Consider the following 23528-nt stretch of genomic DNA (forward strand, 5'->3'; position numbering starts at 1 on the left):
TTAAATATATTTTAAGTAACATCTTTTTTCTTTGTTTTATTAAGTTTCAAACTTTTTTAATGTTTAGATTCGCATCATTGATTAAACATTTGGGAAATTGGCCAGTAGTAATTCTAACTAGACATCATTGGTCATTGAAAGTCTCATCTTTGAATATTCTCCATGCTAGTCCCACCTTTCACTTATTTTTCCCCACCGGTCCTCAGTTAAAAAACCTTAACACAGTTAAGTTTTTTTTTTCTGATTACAAGTTGACGTTTTAGGGCTTTTGAACAAAACAGGGATACGAGTCGAATGATGTAAAACTTACCTTGAAATTGTGCTCCAAGCGATGAAAATGGTGCTTCAATTCGGGTGTTTAGACTTCCAATTAACAAAAATCAAGTCGCTTGGAGCACTGTTTCGAGGTAAGTTTTACGTCAATAGATTCATATCATCGTTCTGATCAAAAGCCCTAATATGTCAGTTTGTAATTCGGAAAAAAACTTAACGTTAAGTTTTTTTTAACTAAGGACCGGTGGAGGAAAAATAGATGAAAGGTGGAACTGGTATAGAGAATATTCAAAGGTGAAATTGACAATGACCAATGACGTTTAGTTGAGAATATTACAGGCCAATTCCCCTAAACATTATTATAACAAATCTTTATAAATATCACGTTTTAAAAAAGGATATATAAAAAAAAAAGAAAAATACTTAATTATTATTTTCTTGTCATAAGAGCACCAACACAGCTTGGGCTCAATGACCACCACAGTGGACAATGGAAGTTTCCATCCGAATATTGGCAATCTCACAGACTTCAAATATACCAAGCTCTCTCCTCCCTTCACACATTCTTCACAGACTGGGCTATTTCCAATAGGGGTGTTCTAGAAAATCTGAATCCGAATATATCCGAAACTCCGTATACGAAATTTCAGATATCCAAAAATCGGATAATCCGATCTTAAACACCCCTAATTTCCAAGGACTTCCCTTTCACCTCTATACTCCACCTAATATATCTCTCTTCGATCTACATAGTAGGTTTTCGAGGAGTGACAGATGCTCTAATAATGAATTGAGTAAAACACATATATTTTATAAATAGTTTAACATGTTTAATTAATGCATGGTTGTCGATCAACAACAACAATGTTGGACCATTCCTTTTTAACTAAATGATTAATCGATAAAGCAATAAAATATCGGACACAACTATTGATGGTTCTAATAAAACTATTATCATGTGCACCTCTCTTTAAGATTATAGGTGATTAGCATCGCCTATCGGATTTTGGAACTAAAAAAATGTGATGCAATTCAATTACTTTGGTTTATTTTGTATGAAAAGGGCCATTTACAATAGATGTTACTTATATTCTATATCTAAGTTCACAAATATTTAGCTTCATTAAAAGATGCATTTATTCCAAGTTCACTAAGGATTCTATATTATATTATGATGTAATATTATTCATATATGTTGATGACATCGTTATTGCTAGAATATATATGAAACCAAGGATTCTATATCATATCCAATTGAGTTGTTTCTTTTTTGTTAAAATGGCACGTTAGTCTTATTTGTTTTCTCTTCAAATATCATAAATTGGTTCGAAATGAATATGGGTCAAAAACAAGCAAAATAACCTAAGTGTAAGAGTTGTGCAAAAACAATTCAAGTAGACCTACTGAGCTAAAATAGATTTTATTATAAATGATATTGTCAAAAATTAACAATTGCTCAAGGCGATCCATAACACCAATGAAAGTGTAATGAATAATGAATCAAACAAGGGTTAGAACAAGGTTCATCGATAGTAAGGGTGTTTATGATTAGAATGAATTCTTATAAGTTGATAGGAAACTTACCATATGATTCATTTATATTATCATATTAGAAATATAATAATAAATAATAATTAGTATACATTTTAAATAATATAGTTAATGTTGGCGGCTATTATAAATGTTAATGTTGTCGGCTATTATAATTCTTAATTTAGTTTATTAAAAGAGGAAAAAAAAACAATGGGGTTTATCACATTAAAAATATCATCCGGATTTCTAGAAATGTGTCTTTGATGGTGTAAGCTAAAGCAACACATAATGGAGCCGAGATGCCAATCATATCACTCCATTTAACAATTTTTAGACCATATAATATAGAAAAGAGAAAAGAAAAAAAAATAATAACAAATCCAATAAGAAACCTTAAACAATTGTTCGGATAATGTACAAGGCATTTTGGTACCAAACTGGATATCAAATTCGTTTAAAAAAATTGTCACAAGTTTGGTTTGAGAGGGGTATGAAATACAGAATTAGGTTATACCCACTAGATTACAAACCCATTTACACACATCGAATACATGGGTATATTATGTAAATCATCATAATTAGCGTTGACGTTGTGAAAAACTTTAAGCTATTAAAATTACATAACTCTTAAAAATGTAATTGAGAGCTTTCTAGGTTAGTTTAAGGCCGGTTACCGCTTAGGTGACTTTGACAACATAAGATCACACATGAGTATACCGTAAACCAGATAGATATTGAGTAACAAATACCAATAAGTACAAGACACGGTTTTGTAATCATATATAAAATTACCAAAATCCCCATTACCATCCCTGTTTTGACCAAATAGATCAACATGATATCCTTATTTATCATATGTATAAAAAGTGTTAAAAAAATGTTTTAAGTGTGTTTGGTTACAGGGTATAAGAATGAGGGAATGAGTATTGACTACTCAGGGTGTTTGGTTAATAACTTCCAAGGGTCAAAACTAGGAATAAATCTTCAGGCTTCTTCTATCAAACCCAAATGAGGCCATGTATAGGAAAGTCTATTCCAGAGTGCAAACGAAAAGAAAAGTAAAGAAAACATGGGGGTTGGTATTTGGTAAGTGGGGTGTGTTGTTAAAAAAGTCAGAAAACCCATGCGCCCCTTTCAACATACATTATTATCTATCTGGTTGGTTTATTCTTCTTCTTCTTTCCTTCAAACCCAAACTAGTGAAATGGGCTGCATCATGTCCTCCAAACCATCCACTCATCACCAAGTAATCATTCCCAATCATCACTTGCTTACACATGTCCCCCCACCCTCCAACACCAACCACACAATTCATGAACTCACACCACCTAAACATGATCATCAACATACTTTGACCATTCACACCAACAACAACAACCTTAAAGTCGACAACGCGTTGGAACGATATTCGAGCTTCCACACAGTCGAGGAATACGACGAGTTGCTTCAAAGAATCACCAATCACAATGATGCTGAGTTGACAGGAGTTGTTCCAGTTCCAGTTCCAGTTTCGGTTTCTGACACGACAGATTCGGCATGTGAGAAAGAGACAAGGGATAATAAGAAACAAGATATGGAGTTTCAAACGGTGGCTAGTTTGCGACAGTGGCTTAATGCTCCTAGTGGTGGTGGAGATGCGGATGCTGCTGCCACTATCGATTACACGGCTTTGAAAGCGAGTTTTAGTTTTTATGAAAGTAATAGTAAGAGCATGATGTGGGGACCGGAAGAGAATTCTGTTATGGTCAAGAATTATGAGGAAGAGGAAAGCATAGTAGAGCTGGTGGCGGCTTTTGATAAGTATATGCAACAGTTGCAGATTGATGAGGACAATATTCTTAAGCAGATTCACAACATGAACGCTGTATGATCCATCTGTTGTCCCCTTTTTTTTCATTTTAATTCACACCAACATATTCGTAAATGCATTTTTTATTTTTACTCATGTGTTATTGCCCGAACTCAACAACGGTTCCATATTTAATGTCTAAATCAGTAATTCACATTTAGTTCATTGAGGTCAGATGTACATACAGTTTTAATTTAGTTCATTGAGGTCCGAAATTTATCAAATGACATATCCTATCACACAAACTACAAAAATGAATATCATTTCCTGATCCAGTAATAAAAGGAGTTTTCAAAAGTATAAGTACCAAAGAGATTGCAATTGCAAGCCAGCAACAAATTCCTGCTTGGAAAATTCACACATTGTGGCAACCCTCAAGTACCATGACTCATGAGACAATCAAATGAAGTACCAATTCAAGATTATGTCAGTCAATTTCAGAAAGATCTTAGAGATTTCATCTGAGATCAGCATTTGTGTCGGCGTACCATGAGAATATCTTGATTCTAGAGGGTCTACCTGTCAAATAACAGACAATTAATGTCAGAAAAATGACAATTACGATCAATACGTTAGCTAGATTTACCAGTAGGTTATTGCAGAGGGTGCTAATACAATATTACAATACCATCAGCCAAATCATATAAGCATAAGGATATGGTAGATGACATGAAGGAACTTAATTTTATCGTCTCGGATCATATCAGAAAGCAAATTTAACAGAAAAACAGTCCAACAGATCATTGGTCCGATGCTTCAGCCGAACCCACCGTATATTGTACACACGAGTCATGGGTGATCATTGGTCCGATGCTTCAGGCGAACCCACAACAGATCAATGTGTTTTTTTCTGGATTTTTGACATTAAGATCAGATTGTGGAAATTTTAGGTGTGCAAGGTTACCAGTCTTGATCTTCCTTTTTTTCCACTATAACAAGCCTTACCATTCTTAGACCCCCCGTAGTGGGGCGTTTTTTATAAAAAAAATTCAAAAAAAACGCCTAATCACGCCCAAAGCCCATTACGGGGCGGCGTTTTGTGGCGTGTTCCGAGCAGAAAATGGTTTTGGCGTTTTTGTAATCACGCCATTGCATGCATTCTCATTTCCATTTTGGCCAATAAGAATATTCCACCTAATTTTTAGTTTAGTTTACTTTTATTTTTTTATATAATTGGGTAATCATTAATGGGGCATTATTGGGCATTATCCCACTACGCCTATTTGTGAAAAACGCCCGTAATGCCCATTTGCTGACTGGGATGACACGTGTCGCACAATGCCCATGGGTGGGGGCATTATTCATGTGCACCACTACACATGGTCTTAACATTGACAAAATGCAGGGCCGGCTCAAGGGGAGTGAAATAAAGCAAGTGCTTTGGGCCACCAATTCTATAGGGCCTCACATTCTACAAAAAAAAAGAAAAATATATGTAGGTGATCTTGGATTTAAGATTATTGATATTGAGATTTATGATATATAATTATGTATACATCTAAAACAATTTTTTTCTTTTATTTTTTTATGAAAAGGGCCTCAATTTTTCTATCCGTGAGCCTACAATATTTTGAGCCACTGAAAAAATGCAATGGGATCAATAAAATGATCAGTCACTCGTTCTAGTTTCTCGGTTTGATGAACAGACAGAGTAATTACTTCGGTCTCTTACGAACTCGAAACTCATCATAGAGCTTCATCAGGAAGTGCACTGATTTTAAATAACCTTAACTTTCTATAAATATTTCAACAATTCCACATGAACTACCTATAATTTCACCACAATCGTAATGCAATGCAACACAACAGACTGCTGGAAATAATTAACATTAACACTAATAGTTAAGAATAAACAAAAGGTATGTGAGTCGAAAAATCAAATTGTTATGGACTGAAAACGTAGAAGATGATGTGTGAAACACTGACATGGAAGTAGTTATGGTGCCAAAACTAACCATTTTAGATTTGCTTGAGAAACCCTAATCGAATCGACCACCGTCACTCGTTAATTCTTCCTCTTCATCAAGTTAATTAATAGTTGAACACCTGTACTAAGAAAAGATTTTAAATGATTTGGAATGTTTGTTCAACTTTTTTCACATGTAACCGTCTCAATTTGTTTTGATAATTAACACTAACAACAAATTTCGTTTTGATAAGTCTAAACAAGTGAATATATAACTAGTAGAAACCCCGCTCGATGCGGCGGGGACGATAATTACAACGCGATACTCATTATTTGTTTGTTTATCAATCCTTTAGTGGGTTCATCTGTGCATTGTGGCAGACAAACCAATTTCTAATATAATTTAAATAGAAAGAAAAAACGCAACGGTACCTACATCTAAAACATTAAAAGAGGTACTTAGAAGTAAAATATTTTATGTGGTTGACAAAAACAAAATATCAATATGAGAATTCACGTTGGCTCTTTTAACCAAAATTGTCAAACACTTGGATGATAAGGATTCAAATTGAGGTATATTGCCAATTATAGATTTGTAGGTAAAAAAAATCGAAACCGGCGTATTCAAAGTAGATGCAACACATGGCTAAATCTTAGTTCTAATGTTTAACCCAAACCCGTTACATTAATTCTTGAAAACGGAATGCGACTACGTAATACAACGAACCACACTGAGTCGTGCATGTCAGAAGAACAATTTTTGTAGTCTTTGAGCACTTGCCCACTTGCATAGTGATGTCTACGTATTGGCATGTATACATCTGCACCAACAACTAGTTCTCTCTCAATTTCGCCTGTCTTCCGTAACGTAAAAAACGGGCTTTCCACACAGCTCACGTCTTGCCTATAGCTTAGTTATAGACTCTGCAACTGGTATCGTATCAAGCACTCCAAAGCTCCTTCTGCAAACCACACATATAATATTCAATCATCAAATAACAATATATTATGTGGTTGCGACGAAACTTTTACATAAAAATTCAAAGGTTTGGCATGGTCACATGTAAATGGGTCTATTTGAACAACTGATTTATTTTCATGCCATCGCTAAATTATAAACTGCCATTTTGGTCCCTGTGGTTTGGGCAGTTTTGCCATTTTAGTCCAAATCTCAAACTTTTTAAATCTGGGTCCCTGTGGTTTGCATTTTGTTGCCATTTTAGTCCAAAACTCAAAATCTCACATTTTTTACTGTTTTAAGGCCCCTTTTTTGTCTTTATCTGCAGGGGTACTTTGGTCATTTAATTTTTATTAAAGCAATTTATTTATTACAAAACCCACATAATGTAAATACCCCATTATCCCAATTACATCAAAACCCTAAAATTAACTTCAGCCGACAACAATCAGACAACGATAGACAATCAGGAAGATGGAGGTCCTTTACAGGAAGATGGAGGTGGTGGTCGCCGGAGATGTTGCAGGTTACCGGTGAAGTTCAGAGATGATGAAGATGAAAAAGACTGATGATGGACGCAACAGTTGCCGGAGAAAGCGGTGGTCGGAGTGGTGGTTATGATGGAGCGACAGTGAAGGTGATGGTGGCCGGAGGACTCGTCGGAGAAGATGAAAATAGATGGTATGAAAGTTGCAGGTTAACGAGATCAACGAAGACGGTGATGGTGAACGTTGAAGATGAAGAGTTCAGAGATGAAAGTTGAAGATCAACGAACACCCAACGTTGTTTTAGGTGGTTCTTGAAGTTGACGGCGGCGTTATGACGGATCTGGTCGTCGGAGAGGGCTTTCTCGGTGGCGGTTGGTGTATTGCGAAGATAGTGGTCAGTGGAGTGGGGTGGTGTTTGATGGTTGATGATGATGGTTTCTGGGGGCGGTGGTGGTAGATGGGGGCGGTGGTGGCTGGTTTTTGTTGCTGGTGGTGTAGAGAGATGGGGGCGGTGGTGGCAGATGGGTTTCGGTAAACTCCTCCTACCACTCTCGTTGCTTTTTATGTTTTTTTTTTTAAATTTCAAGTGTTAATGGCAGCCAAGACATGAGGGTTTGTGGTTTGGGAGGGTTTGGGTCTGAATTTTGAAGAAGATGATGGTTTGCCACTGTGGTGGTGCCACTCATCTCCGTCGATTTCTACCGTGGATTTGAGATGATGAAACTGAAACTGATGAGATAATGGAGTGGATTACAGATGTGTTGCGTGAATTTGTGTGTGAATTAATGGAGAGATTGATGAAATGGTGTTTAGAGAGAGAGAGAGGAAGTTCAGAGATTTTGGTGGTGGTGGTATTTATATTATGTGGGTTTTTTAATAAATAAATTGCTTTAATGAAAATTAAATGACCAAATTACCCCTGCAGATAAAGACAAAAAAGAGGCCTTAAAACAGTAAAAAATGAGAGATTTTGAGTTTTGGACTAAAATGGCAACAAAATGCAAACCACAGGGACCCAGATTTAAAAAGTTTGAGATTTGGACTAAAATGGCAAAAGTGCCCAAACCACAGGGACCAAAATGGCAGTTTACTCATTATATAATAATTTCTGTTGTTTTAGCTTGTTTACTGATGTTTGGTATGCTCAAATGTTTCCTGGTTTTTGCACCTTTGACGGCTTATGATAAACCCAACCCTGTCTAGGATGTCCTAAACCAAAAAAAAAAAAATACATGTTTTGTAATCATATGCCTTTGTTTTTAGCTTGAGTATCGAACTCGATTTTTCTTGATTCATCTGTCATCATTGGAAGAAACTCCCGGATCCCGTGAAGTTGTTGACTTTTGTAATCATAATTAATAAACTAATTATATATTTAAAATCCTAGAAATGAGCAAGAGAAGTAGTCCAAGGTCAAAGCGTTTGGACCAGTATTAAAAAGGACATGCCTGACCCGTAACAATTTTGACTTGTTACCAACCAGCCCGACTCACACATATTTGACCCGTCACCCAGCCACCCATTATGCCAATAAGAGGAAATTTCACTTTTTAATCAGTTAATGATTAATTCCTTTTAAAATATGTAAAAAAATCAAAAGGGTATTCACCATCTATGTAATTTATATCAGTGAAACAAAAAGGGAAGAAAATTTACCATCAGAGAGGGGTCTGTAGACAAGGGAGTTTGCAATATGTTACAACTCGGTTATGGAAGGAACATGTAAATCAGAATAAGACACTCACGCATATGATTCTTAATAATTGTTATATAAAAGGCATATTCTATGATACTATGGTAAAGAATTAAAAAAACGATATAACAGACCACACTAGAATTAATGACCCGATTTAAATAATAAGATTAGAAGGCTGTATGCATAAAAATATACTTTGAAGAACTTCCAACCTGTCCCCTTTCAGCTAGATATCTTGATTTGACTCATTTGGGATCAAATACAACCCAAATTGACCAATTCATAAGTGTATATATGCATACGAAAAATAGAATAAAAAGAAAATATCAACATTGAAACTTCATTATTAATCTACCTGGAGCCATTGTCACCAAGACCATGCAACCAAACAACCGTTGCTGGGTGCTTCCCTTTTGGCCTCACAACATAAGTCCTTCTGAGACAACATCATTGCACTTTCTGAGGTTGCATGTATTCACTATGTCATCATCCTATAATCGTTAAAGAAATGAATTAATTTAACAATATTTATGTGAATAAACGATTTAAGAAGTTTTATGCATATAAAAAAACTTACATATCATCAAAGTTTCATAGCCACTGAACAAAATATCACGACTGGTAATGCAAAATGCCCAATGAACAAAAGAATTTACCATATAAGATGTTTTTGTTTATTACTTGATCCATATTCAAGATGCACCAGCTAGAAAATCATCCATCGATCTCATCAAAGGATGATTTCGGTTAAATTTCTTAGCTAATGTCAACATTGAATTCGGAACAACATTACCCATAGGGCATACCAACTCAAAAATCATCCATCAATCTCATCAAAATATACCTACAAACAATCCGTCTAAAAGGTTAAATATAAGGAGTTGTAGTTTAATTTTCACTGAAGATAGACAATACAATATTTCCAGTTTAGAAAAACCTTAAACTTACAAAACCAAACTCAAATCCAAGAATGTGATTATAGATCAACAAACAGATGGCCTCAATTTAGTAAGTCATGTGCGGAGCAATTACCTCATAGGCTCGTATCTGATGTGAGAAGCTGGAATAAGCTAATCAATGAATGTAAGCATATTCAAATCAGATGGCCTCAATATATCATTTTCCTTAAACATATACAATCCAAATCAAACAAAAAATGTCAACTACAACACTTCAAATCAACTTATCAAACAAACCTTTGAGACCAAGAAATTACATGCCTCTCTTTCAGCTTCTGAGCTTCAGCTGTATGATTACAACTACCAGTACTATCTTAAGCTTCCTTCTTCATATTGGCATCTTTCACCGACAAAAATTGTTCCTCCACCACCGCTGTTCCATATGAACATCCTAATCGGTTCATCATCACTGAAATTATAATTTAAACAAAACGCTCTACATCAGACACAACTTAAAACAAAATTGAGACTAAATTTCTCATTTTCAACAACAATACCATGAATATTGAACGAAACTAGGTCAGACCATAATTTCTTACAATCAAACCCTAGGAATCGAAAGTCTTGGTTTCTCTTCAAATCAAAACAACAAAACACTAAAATTTCAATACAAATTTCACTGGAAATTGATTAAAAGCACCAAAATCATTTAATGGGGAGGATTTGATTGACATTTAAGGATTAGATAATCAAAAGAATCAGAAACCATGAACTGTTGTTGTAACAATGAAAACAAATTTACCTTAATGGAAGGGGAGCATGGTGGCATCTCGCACACATTACCTGTCGGTCTCTAATGAAGATAGCCCTAATTGCTACTTTGTGGATCCTGGCTTCGAATAACTCAAGAGAAACAACTGATCTTGACACTGAAGATGATAATCAAAGGAAAGATGCAAGAGATCATAAGTGGTGGTGGAATCCATGGAGTATCGAGGAGAGGAGGCGGATTTGTGGAGAAACCGGTAGATTTTTGGGGAATCTGGTAGATTATTCAAGATCTGAAAATACCTAGGGTTGTTTGAATTGAAATCACGCCAAAAGATTTTAGGCGGTGTTTGAAATATGTAATTGAAAGTTGTGCTTTAAAGCATTATACATAATTGGTTAAAACTTGTACCTTTAAAAAAGCCTAGTTTTTGTATCGCATTAATCATTTGTACACTAAGGCATTTCTAATTTGTACCTTTTAATTCGTGCGTCAATATTGAACAAGACAACTACCGAAACGTCGACAAAAATGTGTAGGTCGTCATGCTATCTTTGGATTTTTTTTAAACAGTATAGTTTATAAGATATGTCAAGAATACGTAAAAAATTATAAGTTTGTTGTCACACCCCAACCGATGGCGGAATCATCGGGGTATGGCACTAAGCGAACCAGATTGTCCAGAAGTTTCCACAACAACTATCATTACTATTCAGTTTAAATAATACGTCCCATACCGTATCCCAAATAGTAAAAAAATTATTACAGATAACAACTAGTCAAATGTCCTGTTCCGACAACTCAGATTCAAATATAAATATAATAATTGTTCAAATGCCTCTAGAGGCTCGATCTGCAACATCTACAGACAACTATGCTCTAGATGCTTATTCTAAGCTCGCCTTCCTAGCAGATAAGCATCCTAATTTCCTGTCACATACGTTAAAATAAAGTCAATACATAAAATGTAAAGGTGAGCATACAAGTTCGATAATAGCATATAGAGTTCGAAATAGTTTACGCATAACCAGTACGTACACAGAGGAAAACGAAGCATGTTAATTATCGACATGGATCTATCGATACCAATGACTGCGGGTTGACTGCCCGAGGCAGTTCGCAATACATGATTACCACCGTAATCCATGCAAGTAATTGTCCTTAACAACCCCCGGGTGAACGGGTGCTGAGTCCAAACTATAGTACTACGTCGTTAAGGCAGGTAGACAGCATTCCACGTGTAAACATAACAACAAGCATTCATTTAGTCACGTAATACATGCAGAATGGTTAGCATTTAAAGTAATTGAGTAGTGTGTTCGATTGTGATTTAGATAAGTAACGTATGTAACACCCAAAAGTGCTAAAGCAAAAAGTGTTCGAGTATACTCACAGCGATTGATGGATTGAAGGGAGTGCTTGAGAGTAGGGTTAGCCTGAATAGTTCGATAGTATGACGATTCGTAATGCATAAACGAATACAAGTGATGGTGGGTCGAACAGCCTGGTCGATCGAACGATAGGTTCGATCGGACGGGTTGTTCGTTCGGTTTGACAGTCCGTTCGGATAGTCTGTTCGGTCGGCCGGTAGGCTCGATCGGTTGGACTGTTCAAGTGGATTGTTTCTTCCTTTTGAGTAGGATGTGTTTGTGTATGATGGCTTGTCCTTTTGAAGTTTTCATTGTAGTATTTGAGAACATTGAAGTGTCCTTACCTTTCAGGTCGATCGATCGAACGGGTCATTCGATCGGCCGGCTTAACCAATCGATTAGGTACTTCAGTAATAAGTCCTCAGCAAGATGTCACCTGATCGGACAGCATGTTCGATCGGGTGGCACCCCAATACGTCGAACGAGTTGGAAATCGATTAAGTGTTGAAGCATAGTATCTCATGATCCGAAGAGTAATTCAACCCAAACCGTAGTTCGATCGAACAACACTTCATTCAATACCAGACTTCATGAAATTGTCAAAGTGTGGAACCATGTGCTAGCCGATCGGCTGGCCTGCTCGATCGGCTGACATGTCCGATCGGCTGGGTTGTTCGTTCGAACAGCCTGTCTGATCGGTCAGCATCCTGACCTGGTCGGCATGTTCGTCTAACACTTGGTTGTTCTGATGGTTTGACGTTATATCGAAGTATTTTGACAACGAGTTGGACCATTGAGTGGAAAAGAGTTGAAAGAAAGTTGGAAAATCCATCTTTCAATCCTTTACATTGTGTAAATGTTTAGATCTATAACAGATCTTTGTTTATTTATGTGGAAATCGGCTGGATCCAAATGATTCTTGGTGGATTGAAGCCAAAACATGAAGTTCTTCAAGAACCCATGATGACATCATCCTAGAACACTTAGATATTGATGATTTCACGGTTAAAAGTTAAGATTTGAAAGATAGAAAGGTGTAGGAGTGTGTGTTGATCAAGAAAGTACAAGATTTAAGATGAAATCTTACCGGGATTGAGAGAAATCTGAGAAAAGAAGGGGTGCACGAGCTGGTCGGTCAGAGAGTTTCCAAAAGTGGAAAGAATGACAATGACAGGGCTATTTATAGGCTTCCAAAAGGGGAAAGAGCTGGTCGATCGGCCAGGCATCCCGATCGGACAGCCTGCTCGATCGGACAGTCCGTCCGATCGGCTGGGCTGTTCGATCGGCCGGGAGCCTGATCGATCAACAGCCTGTTTGAGCGTTCGGTGCGATGATTTCTGATATTTCGATTCCAATTGAAGACGATACGAATACACTAGAGTTTCCTATTCAAAATACTTTTAATCCCAACCACTATATCTACATACAAGCATCTACATCTTGCACTGCCCCTTCACCACCAATTATCATGATTCGATTTCGATTGAGTTCGATTGAGTTTCGAGTTTCGATTCGATTGATCACCACACATAACATAAAGTAAACACGCACAGGTAACACGTAAAGCACACACACACGTATAATAACACCAGATTCGTATAATTAAGTTTCGAGTTAGAGTGATGATTCGATTAGCTTGATTATTGATTGATTAACTTTATCGCATTGTTACTTCCTACTATTCACAGTCGTAAAGCGTTTCGCGTCGATTAAACATTTGATTCGTTCGATTACTTTGATTAACAACACTTACTCCACATAATACAAATAATAAAACATAAAATAGACTAATTACACTCAAAGAAGTCAAACTTGACTTGGACTTTGACTTTGACATTCGAAAACACGGGGTGTTACAGCCTCCCCTTGTTTAGGGAATTTCGTCCCGAAATTAGGCTGAAAGCTGCACAGCACCGTGAATCATCTTGGAGCACTTTCTCTCTAGACTTTCACTTGAACAACTGCGGGTACTTCGCCTTCATGTCGCTTTCGAGTTCCCAAGTGAACTCTGCGCCTCGTGTGCCTTCCCATCGGACTTTCACGATAGGGATGCGCGAGCGTCTGAGTTGCTTGGTTTGGCGATCCATGATTTCGACAGGCTTCTCCACGAAGTGTAGCGTTTCGTTTACTTGAATGTCATCGAGAGGTACAATCAGATCATGGTCAGCTAGACACTTTCGGAGGTTCGACACATGGAAAGTTGGGTGGACGTTACTAAGTTCCTCCGGTAGTTCGAGTCTGTAGGCGACTTTTCCGATTCTTTCCAGAATCTTAAAAGGTCCAACATATCGAGGCGCTACTTTCCCTTTCTTGCCGAATCTGACCACACCCTTCCAAGGTGATACCTTTAGGAGTACGTAGTCGCCAACGTCAAATTCAAGGGGCTTGCGTCTTCTATCGGCGTAACTTTTCTGTCTATCCCTGGCTTTTGACAAGTTGTCTCGAATCTGGAGGATTTTGTCAGTCGTCTCTTGTAGTAGCTCGGGACCGGTTAGTTGCGAATGACCGATCTCGTGCCACACAATAGGTGAACGACATCTTCTTCCATATAAGGCCTCGAATGGTGCCATTTGTATGATGGCATGATAGCTGTTGTTGTACGAGAATTCGACTAACGGTAGGTATTTGTTCCAACTACCACCGAAGTCTATGACACACGCGCGGAGCATGTCTTCAAGAGTACGGATCATTCTTTCAGTCTGTCCGTCGGTTTGAGGATGGAATGCGGTACTTAGGTTAAGCGACGTACCGAGAGCTGCTTGAAACGTTTCCCACAATCGCGAGGTAAACCGAGCATCACGGTCAGAGATGATGTCACGAGGTGTACCATGATTACAAATGATCTCCTGGGTGTAGATTTGGGCTAGTTGTTCTACCTTGTAGTATTCCCGTATTGGCAAGAAGTGGGCTGATTTGGTCAGACGATCAACTATAACCCAAATGCTGTCGTGACCTGATGGCGTGGGCGGAAGTTTGGTTATGAAATCCATAGCTATACTTTCCCACTTCCATATAGGGATTGGAGGTTTTTCGAGTAAGCCAGAAGGTCGTTGATGTTCTGCCTTAACTCTTGCACAAGTTAGGCAACTTCCAACATAGAGAGCAATATCCCGTTTCATGCCCGGCCACCAGTACTTGTAACGAAGGTCCTGGTACATTTTATCGGCACCAGGATGAATAGAGTACCGAGATTTGTGGGCTTCGTCCATTATAATCTTTCGCAAATCGGTTCGCTTAGGGATCCAAATTCGGTCCAGATAATAGAAAATCCCATTTGCTTTGCTTACAAGCTGAGCTCCATCGTGATAGATCCTCTCTTTCTTCAAAGTGCGTTCGTTAAAACAAGCATCCTGGGCTTCGCGGATGAGGGTTTCGAGATCATGCTGGGCTTGGGTTTTGTGAATACTGAGCAAATAACTCGGTCTGCTGAGCGCGTCGGTAACAACATTTGCCTTACCTGGTGTAACAACTCTCATTAAAGTCAATAATTAGGATGATAATTAATCAATAAGGAAACCATAATTAAGACACCTAGGCATGTCAAGCAGGTAGGTAGGCATGTCAAGCAGGTAGGTAGGCATGTCAATCAAGCAAGTAGGTAGGCATGTCAAGCAGGTAGGTAGGCATGTCAATCAAGCAGGTAGGTAGGCATGTCAAGCAGGTAGGTAGGCATGTCAAGCAGGTAGGAAGGCATGTCAAGCAGGTAGGTAGGCATGTCAAGCAGGTAGGTAGGCATGTCAAGCAGGTAGGTAGGCATGTCAATCAAGCAAGTAGGTAGGCATGTCAAGCAGGTAGGTAGGCATGTCAAGCAGGTAGGTAGGCATGTCAAGCAGGTAGGTAGGCATGTCAATCAAGCAAGTAGGTAGGCATGTCAAGTAGGTAGGTAAGCATGTCCCAAAAATTAGTATAAATAGAGGACACTGGGACTTGATTTTGGGCACTGAAACGATGATAAAACTCCAAATACAAACGGAGATATCGCCTGTATACTATTAAAACACACACAGATCTCGAATCGCTGCCGCAATCAGGGTAATAACTCGATCGCTATTACGATTCAACGTCCGATCGATTATAACTATCCAACGATTGTCCGAGTGCTGCTCAAATTGAGCTTGTACTTTGATTATTCATCGTGATTTCGACTTGAATACTTGAGTGCTGTTCGAATTCGAACTATGCTCTGTTATTCGTTGTGAATCCGATTGAATTATTAAGTATCGCACTTGTTAATCGATGTGAGGGTTTGATCTCGTGAATTGACGTAACTGCTGTATTAGTTACTAATCCCGTTTGTGTGTGCATTGTATTTAAATTAGGTTAATCACAGGCAAATCAGTAGGCTTATATCTTGCTCGTTAAATCTGCAATGTGAGTCATTCCCCTTTTATAAACTCTTTTCTCACAGTTTGTGAGTCATTCTCTTTTTCTCAAACTGTTTTACAATACCTCAAAGTATTTTCAAAGTGTTATAATTACAGGGACTAAGTCGTGGATATCTTGATTTATTGGTTAGTGGGGTATTGTGCACATTACTATTCCTCCCAGTTAGGTTCATTGACCTACTGGGGAGGAACGTCACTATTAGAGTTCATTGACCTAATAGTGGTATGACCATCGTCACCATTGTGACTTGTCACCATTGTGGCAGAAAGCCAGATAAAGATAAGATGTGAACCATTGTAATCGCTCTTATGCTGTAATTTATAACTAAGAGTCATTTCATAAAACCCGAATGAACTCACTCAGTATTTCCCGCTGACAAAACCTTTTTAAAACGCGTTTCAGGTAATTACAGTAGATTGGAGTAAGGATTGGATCCGGCACTAAAAGACTTCAAGAAGTGGCTTATTTTATTAATTAAATCAAATTAAGAAATATTGTTTTTATTAAAAGCTACCTTTGTAACAATGGAATTTATTCCATCTATTTAAATAAAATCCGGTGTTTCTAAACTCTGATATTTTCCTAACTCACGGTCCTGATGAAATTTCCGCTGCAATGTTTTTAAAATAATCACTGGTACCACTGGGCTGCTCGCGGCTCCCGATTCCGTCCAGAGTGGGGTCGGGGGTCGTGACACCTGGGTGATAACTAATCTCACAGTTGGTACCATACAGGTAGTGTCGCCAAATCTTCAATGCAAAAACAACTGCGCCTAGCTCGAGATCATGGGTTGTATAGTTCTTCTCGTGGATTTTGAGCTGACGTGATGCGTAAGCTATAACCTTGTCCCGTTGCATGAGAACACAGCCAAGACCAAGGTTGGAGGCATCACAATAGACAATGAAATCGTTGTTTCCGTCGGGTAACGTGAGAACAGGAGCATTGCAGAGCATATGCTTGAGGGCTTGAAAGGCAGACTCTTGTTCAGTTCCCCAAACAAAAGGCTTGTCTTTATGGGTAAGGGCGGTAAGCGGCACAGCGATCTTCGAGAATCCTTCGATAAACCGTCGATAATAGCCCGCTAGTCCGAGAAAAGAACGAACTTCGGACGTGTTCTTAGGCGTAATCCAGCTCTTAACTGCTTCAATCTTCACGGGATCGACATGAATACCTTGACTATTAACGATGTGACCCAGAAACTGAACCTCCTCCAGCCAGAATTCTCACTTGGAGAACTTGGCATAGAGTTGATTCCCCTGGAGTAGTTCAAGAACCAAACGTAGATGTTGCGAGTGTTCGGCTTTCGATTTAGAATAGATCAAGTCATCGTCGATGAACATGATGAAGAAACGGTCTAGAAATGGCTTACACACGCGATTCATCATATCCATGAAAACCACGGGTGCGTTAGTTAAACCAAAAGGCATAACAATGAATTCATAATGGCCATAACGAGTTTGAAATGCGGTTTTGGGGATGTCTTCCTCTTGAATGCGCAATTGATGATAGCCTGAACGTAGATCGATCTTCGAGAAACACTTGGCACCTTGCAGCTGATCAAATAAGTCATCGATTCGAGGTAAAGGGTAACGGTTCTTGATGGTTAGCTTATTTAGGTGCCCAGTGAGGTGCCAAACAGACCCCATCGTTTATCTTTTTGATCAGAGGTTGAATCGATCATCAGAAGAAGAATTAGGCCAAAAATTAGGATACATTCTGGGAAAATCAAACTTCCATCGAAGAGAAGCAAATGAAAGGCTTTCATAAAAATTCTCGTAGAATCGAGAATGAAGTTTTCATTCTGTACATGCCAGATCATGAATTAGTAACTGCATCCAATTTCTAAAAAAATCCCAATTGTTTCCATTTTTGGAATGGGATATTTATGGAATCTCCATGAATAGGATCAAACCTTATTCCATGGTGATGCACATCCTGAACGACCCATCCTTCTTTTTAACGAAAAGGACTGGTGCACCCAAAGGAGAGGTGCTCGGGCGAATAAAGCCTTTTTCGAGTAATTCCTGGAGTTGGTTCGAGAGTTCCCTCATTTCAGATGGTGCGAGTCGATAGGGAGCTTTGGCAACAGGGTTAGCTCCAGGAATAAGGTTGATACGAAAGTCGATGTCTCGACTTGGCGGTAGTCTAGGAAAATCATCAGGGAACACCTGAGGAAATTCACGGACCGCTGGAACGTCTTTGACTCCGGCCTTCTTTTTCTTTTCCTTCTCCACTACTACAATGTTGGCCAAGAAAGCTCTGTATTCCTTGCGGAGATACTTGCTAGCTTGGATGCACGACATGAGCTTGAGACCTTTCAAAGCTGTTTCACCGTACACACATAATAAATCACCATTCGCGAGCGAGAATCGAATCATCTTATCAAAACACACAACTTCAGCATGGTTTTTGCGAAGAAAGTCCATGCCTACTATGACGTCGAAACTTCCGAGCTGCATCGGAATAAGGTCGATTGGGAAGATGTGATTGTTGAGTTCGAGAGTACAATCACGGAGAACAGAGTTAACGGTGACAGTTCTTCTAGTAGCGACTTCGACTTCGAATGACGAGGGGAGATAAGAGCGCTTACGTCTAAGGAGCTTCTCGAATTCAAACGACACAAAGCAGTTATCGGCTCCAGTATCAAACAAACACGATGCATAAATACCATTCACAAGGAACGTACCATTAACGATGTTGTTGTCAGCCTGAGCTTGATGGGCGTTGATGTTGAAGGTTCTGGCACGGGCTGCTTATTGCTGCTGCTGAGGTTGTTGTTGTTGCTGCTGCTGGGGCTCTTGTTTCACAACCCTGTTTGGGCACATGTTTGCAAACTGGTTAGGGTCACCACATGCAAAGCAGACTCGAGCATTGACCGCGAGTGCTTGAGCTGCGTGTTGGCCTTGCGGGGCTGGGAGTAGAGCTTGATGAGCAGTGGCTTGAACTGGGGCTTGACGAGGACCATAGCGACAGTTAGCAGTAAAATGACCGTAAAGATTGCAATGAGCACAGAAACGATAGGCGAGTCCCACCGGATGATGATATGAGCATGTCGGGCAGAGCGGGTGGGGACCTGTGTAAGCATGCTTTGCTGGCGGTGCATTGGTCACTGGGGCTGGTCGGTGATGAGACTGCTGCTAAGCCTGTATGGCTTGCAGAGGGGTAGTAGTTGTTGTGACAGCACAGTTCTTTTTGCTGGAGCTGCTGTTGTTGTGCTTCTTCTTTCGGCGTGATAACTTGGATGGCTGAGCAGTGGAGTCGGCGGTTGGTGCAGTAGTAGCTTGATGCAGAGACTTGGATGGCTTATCCCAGAAACCAGACTTTACCCGCTTGTCATTGATCTCGGCGGCAAGCAAGTAGGTCTCCTCAATTGATGATGTCTTGGCGGCGTGAATAAAGTCGGCAACACAATCAGGTAGAGCTCGAATGTACTTCTTGATGGCCATGTCTGGCATCTTGACTTGATCGGGACAGATGATGCTAAGCTGCTTGAAGCGAGCAGTTAAAGCAGCGTTGTCTCTGTCCTTCTGCTTGATGTTCCAAAACTCGTCCTCGAGCTTTTGGCGTTCATGGGGAGGGCAGAATTCGTCCATCATGATGGCCTTCAGCTCTTCCCAAGTCAGCTCATAAGCTGCATCATTCCAGCGTTTATTTCGTTCGGCCGTCCACCAGTCTAGAGCTCGGGACTAGAAGACGCCGGTCACATTTAGGGTACAGAGATTTTCAGGACAACCGCTTTGGCGCAGAGTGACTTCAACCGAATCAAACCATTGAAACGTGGCGGTAGGGCCATCTTCTCCGGTAAACTCTTTTGGTCCGCATGCCTTGAACTGTTTGAAACTGAAAACGGTCTTGTTAGCATCTTTAGGAGCTTCGGTTCTCGACTCCTCAGAAGATTTGCTGACGTTTTCATACACATCGCTCACAGCTTTTGCCACTTGCTTGGCGCTGATAGCAGCAAGACGACGGTCTCTCTTTTCTTGGCGGGTAAGAGGGGTTCGGTGTCCAGATGAAGACATGGTCTGCAACAGACATCGTCATAGATTTCAGACACAACAAATCGAATCTCACCTCACACGTCTACTACTTACTAAAGCTCAGGAACACGAAGCACATAAGCACGTAGGGCACAGAATCACATAAACACATAAGCACCAAATCACATAGTCACAGAAGCACATAAGCACATAGGCATTTAATCACAGAGGTAGCTAATGTCACGTAATTCTCCTATCAGCACACAGTAGCACATACAGTATCCTGACTACCTCAAAGTTTGCGAGTATTTGAATATAGCGATCGCGCATAGTTTATCGATTAGTATAGCATATCGTATGGCATGTCGAGTACAGTATAAGCGTATATCGTAGCATAATGTCGTCTAGATTTGCAGCGACTTGTTAGCGTATTGAGGTAGGAGAGCAATGCGAGTCGTGTGTGTCGATCGAAGTGATATAGCAAAATCGAATAATTCTCCAATAATTTAAACACGTAAACAAATAACACACATGAAACACGTAAAATCAACGAGTCATCAGAGTGACAACTGCCGACTCAGAAACACATAAAATCGAGAATTAGATCGTCTGCGGCTACTAGACATTGACTACCCAAAGCGATTTGACTATTCTCAATAGACTTGTCGTCACATTTCGACTTTCGGGATCGTGTTTCTGCCTCGATTCTGGGCATTCAGCACGTATTCCCTAGGTCATACTCGTGAGTTCAGGTCGTTGGAGTCCGTCAAGGCTTTGGTGAGATAAAATAAAATCAGAACAAGTTGTCAAGGTTAGGGTTTCACCCCTAGCTTAGCAACTTCTTCCTTGTTTTAGCAAAATTTTAGGAGATTATTCATCAAAATATGGATTTCACTCCTGATTCGGTATAAATCACTTCGTTCGTTATTGAAAGTAATGAGGAAATCATTGATAAATTGGTAAAATCAGCATTGATCAAACAATTTAGTCGAGAGTTTGCGGTTTTCACACCTAAACCCGACTAAATCGCTTGACTCTATTTGAAAATTTGAGTGTAGTGATAGCGAAGAGTAACAGGATATAGCACATAAGCTTGGTCTGTTGGTTCCTAACTATAGTCTAGGTCTCTAAGACAGCGACCCGGACTAGGTCGTGTGTCACACCCCGATTTCCACGTATCTCACCGGTGGGCCCGGTGGGGGATTACCGTGACGACGTTGGCAACAATATAGTCAAACCACACAATTATATAATGCACAGCGGAAGCATAAGATAAATATATAAACTCAACCTCTGGTTGTAATATCAAATGTATTACAGAAGTTGAATATATCCACAGCGGATCAAAATAATAAAATGTTGTTCATTCAGATACGGCATCGAGTTTGCGAGACTATTCATGATGCTTAGGCAGCTAATACCAGCCAATTTCGTACAGTACCTGCACTTAATCTTTTTGGGGAAAATACGTCAGTTTACACTGGTAAATACATTCAACTGACACATTTGAAAATGTTTGTTAAAATTGATTTGAATGCACAAGGCACAAACTCTTTTATAACTTGGGAAAATTATAATAAAATCTTGTGAACGTTTTACATGTTCTTTTATGCGTTCATTAGCCCGGGTCGTGCCGGGTTAAAGATTTATAGACACACCACATTGCGTAAAACCGTAGTATAAAAACCAACGGCTACGTCTTTTAATTTAATGTCGACAATATATACCGGGTGTACGCCTACACCAGGATGTCGATGGTTGTGGCCATTTCGTAAAATGATGCCAAGGATATCCGGGACAACGGTCACTAAACCCCCCAAAGGCTTATAAGAAACAAAACTGTTTAAATGAGCCGATCATATTATTTAATTAACCACCTAAGCGATGGAAGAATACAATGCTCAATCAAGCGGTATTAATATACCGTAACCCAAGCCCATATAGGGGAAATAAGTTAAAGTATTTACCTTTGCAAGTATATTTCCTTAATTTGGATTAAATCACCGATAGCTTTTACTGGGGCTCCTAATCTGGAACGAAGGTTTTAATTAACCTCTTAGAATCCTAACGAGTCGTTATAATGGCCGTAGCCTAGACCGGTTGGTTCCGTTATATATAGATATGGTTTAATCGCGCGAAAGGCGAAAACCGAGAATGGAGCGTGATTCTGACCCAACAAGTTCAAAGACTTTGTTTTACATGGGTTAATGGTTCACACTCTGGATTTTGGGGTTCAAATAATATAATTTGACCCGTATCGGCTAATTTATGAAAACTAGTTTCATAAGCCGAACCGTGCGCGCAATAGGCGAAACGGTTAACCATGAGAGTCGTACGCTTATTTCCTAAGTCAATATGCCTTAAATGTGTTGTGGTATCAGTAGGATACCTTCCGTGACGCCCGTAACGAGTTTAAGTTAATATTATGCCCCGTAGGGGCTTTTCGGTCATTTTAAAGGCTTTAAAAGGGCTTTTCGAGTTCTACAGGAAATCTGAGTTTCCCGAACAGCTTATAAAGCTTAAAATACTTTATTTATTATTTAAAATCAGTAGCAACTGGAATCGGGTCAAAAGACCTTGTAGAACTCATGTTTTGGCCGAAAAGGGCATATTCGGTATTTACCGAACCGTAGCCATAACCGCAGGTTATGAGCGAGGTAAAAATTATTAAAAATCTTTAAAATTCCCAAAATATTATTTTAATACAGTGGGTAAAAGTTTTGGTGACGAAATCTTGGTTTAGATAGGTGTTATGCTAATTGCGCCGTTAATTACTAAAGTTTATTTTAATTGCGCTTTTTAGCATAACTCTCATTCTAGACCTCGGATTGACGTGAAACTTTAAGGACATGCTTATAATTTAATAAGCAAGGTTATGGTCCGTTCACGTGTCCGAAATACTCGTTTTATTTTATAAAGGCCGTTACGGTCAACTTTTAGGCGAATGACGAAAATGCGCAAAAGACTCGGATAACTCATGAACCGATCACAGAGGTTTATACCGACATGTGACCTGGTCCTAAGAGAGTCCTAAGGTATATCTATACCTCACTAAAACGGGTCAGAACTGAAGTCAAAGCAAAAGTCAACTTTTGCGACATTCGGCTCCGAACCGGTTCAATATAGCAAATGGTCGATTCAAACGAGCGCAAACAAGTTTATATACTTATTATCATGTTTTATAAGTGTCAAAACAGGTTTCATAACATATACATTACAGATTATGCATAAATTGCTAAAATAGCTTCCTGTTGACTTTTTAACCGCACGTTTGACTCGATATTTGACATAGTTAGAGTGGTGATCAGGGGGAACCTTTTTAGAGGTTTATTACCCACATAATTACCAACTCATAACCACTTTTGATTCGTCATAAGACTGAACCAATTGCAAGTTATTGTAATGACAACCGTTAGTTACGACG

At 39.2% G+C, this 23528-nt stretch overlaps 1 long non-coding RNA gene across 1 annotated transcript; it reads right to left on the bottom strand.

Annotated features, from left to right (window-relative positions):
- Positions 1-3931: 3931 nt before the first annotated feature.
- Positions 3932-5771, bottom strand: LOC118490596. The gene is made up of 2 exons (XR_004889497.1): positions 5611-5771; positions 3932-4174 (listed from the first exon to the last, which is right to left on the bottom strand). It is a non-coding gene; the product is annotated as an uncharacterized LOC118490596 (long non-coding RNA).
- Positions 5772-23528: the final 17757 nt, after the last annotated feature.

This window comes from Helianthus annuus, chromosome 3 (genome assembly GCF_002127325.2).
Source record: "Helianthus annuus cultivar XRQ/B chromosome 3, HanXRQr2.0-SUNRISE, whole genome shotgun sequence".
NCBI classification, from domain to species: Eukaryota; Viridiplantae; Streptophyta; class Magnoliopsida; order Asterales; family Asteraceae; genus Helianthus; species Helianthus annuus.